Source organism: Galeopterus variegatus, unplaced genomic scaffold (assembly GCF_000696425.1).
Source record: "Galeopterus variegatus unplaced genomic scaffold, G_variegatus-3.0.2 Scaffold2812, whole genome shotgun sequence".
NCBI classification, from domain to species: Eukaryota; Metazoa; Chordata; class Mammalia; order Dermoptera; family Cynocephalidae; genus Galeopterus; species Galeopterus variegatus.
The window spans coordinates 218,897-224,142 of record NW_007728923.1 but is presented as its reverse complement, the minus strand read 5'-3'; positions in this window follow the sequence as shown (position 1 = coordinate 224,142).

Sequence of the window (5,246 nt, the reverse complement as noted above, 5' to 3'; positions counted from 1 at the left end):
GACAAAGACCAGACACCGAGGCAGGCCCGCTGTACGACAACCTGCCCTTGCAGAGACCAGTCCATTCCAGAGGGAACAAATGCATTCTCTAGAGCTGCCAGTCCAGTGAGAAAGAGATTAATCCACTTAATGACGTAATCACCACTGAAAGGCACCACCTCCCAGCAGCGTCACATTGGGAGCCAAGCCTCGACATGAGTTTTGGGGACAAAGCACTTTCAAACCACAGCACTCCCCCACCCCCACAAGGAATCAGAATCTCAAGGGTGGTCCCAGGAATCGTATTTAGCAAACATCCAGGGGATTTTGACACGCCATGAAGTCTGGGAACCAGTGCTGTATGATCCTAATAATTTTCAGCTTAAGGAATAAAGAATTTATCTAAGGATTCAAGGTTATGATTTCGAGCATAACTATCTTCCTTGGGTCTTTGTCTTGCTTTTTACCTCTGTTCATGGGGCTTTGGGTGGACAGAAATTTATCACGAGGTACTCAGATCTATCCATCTTTTCTTTTAGTCCATCTTTTAAAGTGCAGTTTTGTTTTGTTTTTTGTCTCGTGTAAGAAATCTATCCTTGCCCTAAGGCAATATTTTATATTTCCTTCTAATAATCTTAATTTTTAAAAGTTTAGGGACGTGTTTTATTTTCCAGCTGCACCAACAACATGTACGTGTACTGAGAGGACATTCTGTATCCAGTGGTTGACTTTACCATCCGCAGAACCCACGAGTGACTCTGTCCACAGACCTGTCTGGGAATCTTGATCTGTTCACCTAATTTAGCTCAGGTCCGTTCCACGTGCTGCTGCTGCCTGCAGCGTCACGGCCAGTCTGGGTGCCCGCAGGGCAGGTCTTCCCTCCCCGTCTCCTCTCCTGTCCACCCCAGAATCATCACGGCTGCACTTACGCCTTTATTCTTCCATGTACAGTACAATCAATTTCCTCATTTCACAAAGAACTCTGCTGGGATTTTGATAGAAATACATTAAACTTATGGATTAATTTGGGGGAGAACTGACATTTTCATGATATTGAATTGTCCCATCCATAAAAATCTCCCCTCTATTCAGGCCTTCTTTTATCATCTTCTATTATGTTTCATAATTTTGTCCACAAATTTTGTTACATTTATTTTAGTATTTTACCATTTGGTTGCTGTTAAATTTGTTATTGCTAGGAATGTTAATGATCTTTGTAGGTTGATTTAGAGGACTCATTAGTTCTAATAATTTGTGAATTCTCCTGGATTTTCTAGATATGGAAAGTCACTTTTCCATCCATAGCCTCATTTCCTTTTCCTTGGCTGTGGTCACTAGACATCAGTAAACAAATCTGAGCAGCAGAGGGCATCCCTGTTCCGTTTTGCCTCCAACGGGGATGGTTCTAAAATATTTCAATGCCTAAATATATATATTTTTTTGACCGGTAAGGGGATCGCAACCCTCAGCATGGTGTGGTCTGCACCACGCTCAGCCAGTGAGTGCATCGGCCATCCCTATATAGGATCGGAACCTGCAGCCTCAGCCCTACCAGCTCTGCACTCTCCCGAGTGAGCCGCAGGGCCGACCCAATGCCTAAAATTTTTGCTGTGAAGATTTTTTTTAGATACACTTTATCAGGTTAAAGAAATTTTCTTTTACTCCTAGTTGTCTAAGCAGTATAAATGAATGTTGAATAAAAGTTGAATTATTGTTTTCTGCATCTGTTAAGTTGGTGATTTCCCCTTTAGTTTGTTAATATGGCAAATTATAGCACTAATTTTCTGATATTGAATCATCCTTGCATTCCTGGGACAAACTTACTTGGTTAGAATGTATTACTTTTATTTATAACATATGGTTATGTTTTATTTGATTATACTTTGGAATTTTTGCATTTATATTTATAATTTTATTTTTTCTTAACATAATCTTTGGCAAAGGTTAAACTTACTTTATAAGTTTGAGCTGCTTTCCCTCTTTTCATATCCTTAGGAATAGTTCACATAAGTATTTCTGTATGCCTATAAAAACGTCTGGGTCTGATATCTGTTTGGGAGTGATTTTTTTTTTTTTTTTACTGCAGTTCAATTTTTTAAATTGTTATTTATTAACCCAAGTATTTTATTTCTTCTTGATCAATTTTAACAATTTTTTAAAAAGAAATTTCCTATTTTATCTGTTTTCAAATGTATTGAGAGAAGGCTGTTCGTAATGGTTTTCTCATTTAACCTTTATTTGTTGTAAGGTTTCTCAGTTTTTCTATAAAGTGGTCTATTTTATTAGATTTTCCAAGGAACAAGGTTTTGACCTTGTTGATTTGTTTTGTTTCTGGTTTTATTTTCTTCTGTGAATTGCACCAATTCCTTATTTACACTTTCTTTGAGTTATACTGCTCTTGTTTTTAGTTTCCTTAAAGGCTGAACTCATTTACTTTGTCATGTAAACAGTAAATGCAGTCAGGCTGTAAATACCAATCTAATCTTTCACTGTACACCCCTGAACCTCCCATACGTACACTTCCGTCCAGTCCTAGAGAGAGAAACCAACGACAGTCTTCCCTTAACCCATGATTTAGAAACATGCTTTGAAATTCCCCAGAACATTTTTAACTGTTTTTTTCATTGTGTTGTATTTAGTGTACATTCCATGTGTGCTGGGAAATAACGCGTATTTCTCTATTTGGGGGACGAACAGGTGCCAGTTTCTGCGAAAGATGGGTGACACCTCGCCACGACTGTCGAGCTCTGGTCCCTATTTGAGCTTGACTGTCAGACGTTCCAGCCTCGTGAATGCTGCATACTGTTCTTGTGCTCTGTCAACTGCTCTAAATTCTATTTCATATTTACCCTAATTCCTATGGTACTGACATTGCTGTGCCAGGTTTCCTTTGGTGAGTTGTTACGTCCTTCTGTCACATCCTTTTCCTTTTATTTTCAACCTTTGTAAAACATTGTTCTCTGGTCTCTTTGCGGTTACTGGATACAACGAATTAGAACGTCTTCCAGGAAGCCAGTTTCACGACATCACACTCATCGCGAGCCAGGCACATTCGGACCCGTTTCTTCCGTCACCTTTTGTGTTTTCCGTTCACCGTACTGATTCCCTTTCCCCACCCACCGCCTTCCTTTATTCTCCAACTTTTTGGTTTAAAAGTTATGCATTGTATTACTCAGTAATGGTTCCTCTGCATGTCTTTTGTTCCCTTCGTGTTTTTGACAAGCGTGTAACCTTGAGCCTGTTCTATCGTCATCCTGTCTGATAATATAAAGCATATAAGACGCTTCAGGACTTTGCCTCGCCCTGGGCGCCGCTCACTGCCGGCCTCTTCTCTGCTTTAACGTGCACGTGCTGGGCTGTGCCTGTGACCGTCCTAAAGCACCGCAGTGCCAGGAACGCCAACGCCTCACAGGTGAAGGCAGACAGCAGGAGCTGCCAGTACTCATTCGAATGTCATCTATACAATAAAGGACTCTGATTTTAACATTTTATTGACATCAGCAGTAAAAAAAAAAAAAAAAAAAAAACAACGGTGAATGAAACGTGAAGTTTTAAAGTGCCTTTATGAGGAAGAGACCACAGAGGAGAGAGGGCAACCCCCTGTGGAGACAGGAGCAGTCCGAACAGTATATTAGGTAAATTGTATTACATGTCATTTCCCAAATAACTTACACACCAGAAGAAGAGCTACCGAGTCTGCACGTTTTGTTTTATTTCCACAGTCTGAGGTCTGGCCAGTGACGGCTTTGCATGCCACGGGCAGGGAGGGCGCTTCATCCTGGAAACACGGTGGGGACAGCGGCCGGGCGTGGGCACGGGGGAGGACTGTGAAGTGACGTGTGCTCAGCAGCATGAAGACTATAAATACGCTCTTCACATCAAGATATACATGTACACACATGAACATATATACACACACAAAAAAATATCCGCGCAAACAACAAAGAACATGTTTTGAAAGAACAGAATTTGTTTCTGAAACACAAAAAAAAGGGTAAAACAGAAGTTTTCTCTCTAGTTCTGCATGACGTGAATAAAACAAACTCTCCCCGTTTACATTTCTGCATCTGCACTCAAGGTGATCACCACGCAGTGCGCGAGCAGAGGCTTTACCTGTGCGCAGGAGGCAGGCGGGGTGGGGGGAGGGGGGAGGAGGCAGCGCCTCTGACGGCTGAGACGCATGCGCGCAGGTGTTCACTAGGCTGCAGGCGACAGCATCGCTTTAGAGGATGCCCTGCAAAAGCTGCATCTTTACATTTTCTTTAAAAACAGTAAAAATATCCTAATTCAGTGAAGCTCTTTAAAAAAATTGAGAGTGCCCCCCATTTTTAAATTTTGGTAGAAAAGAAGGTTAATATTTTAAATAATAGTTTAAATTTTCTTTTGAAAATGAAAGCTATGCAGGTAGAGGAACCTCCTTGGTTTCTAACTGCTTTGGGTTGTAGAAACACCACCTGATTTTATCAAGGGACGTGTTTTCATTCACCTGTGACAAGGTGAGATTTAGACAGTGCCATCAACTTCTATGAGTGAGCCCCCCCAAATCATTTCGTGGTATAAACAACGTGTTTTGATGTAAACCCCAGTAACAAAAAAATAGTTTTATATCAAACACAGTATCAAATTGTCATTTCATGTAAACACAGTGATTCTTGGTAAAGATCTTCTTTGAGGCCGAAGTACCACCAGAAATGGCCATGGGATTAATCCCTGTTTAAAAAAAAAGAAAATCCCCAAACTTGTAAAAGACCAGAGCCCCCCAGCCCTCTCTCCTCAGGCTGTTGGTCAAGCATTCGCTTCTTTTGGAAGCAGCACGGTGGTGTGCACGTTTTGGCAGAAAGCTCCACACCAGCAATGTCCGAGCATGGAAGCCCAGAGGCTGGCTCGCTGCCTGCAGAGTGGGAAGGGGTGCCGGGGTGCCTCTCTGCCCAGGGGGTCTGTCACCCATAACCCCTCCTCTGTCCACTCCGGGTTTTCCGAGGATGCTTTGGCAGGTCTTCTGGGCACCCGGCTTCTGCGCCTGGATAGGGGTCCTGCTGTCTCCCGAGGGTCCCTCTGCAGCTGCACAGCCGGGAGGCTCTGGTCGGGGCCATCAGGGTCCTCCTTTTTCAGGATATCTTAGAGCACCGTCCCCTCCCCAAAGTAAGCAAGTCCAAGCAAGAGGAGACTCAGAGAGTCGCACGCTGGTCTGGTGCAGGGCCGCCGCCCGCTAGCCCTGGAGGCCGGGGAAGGGCGAGGGGCAGCCCTCGCTGCAGCTGGAGGAGCAG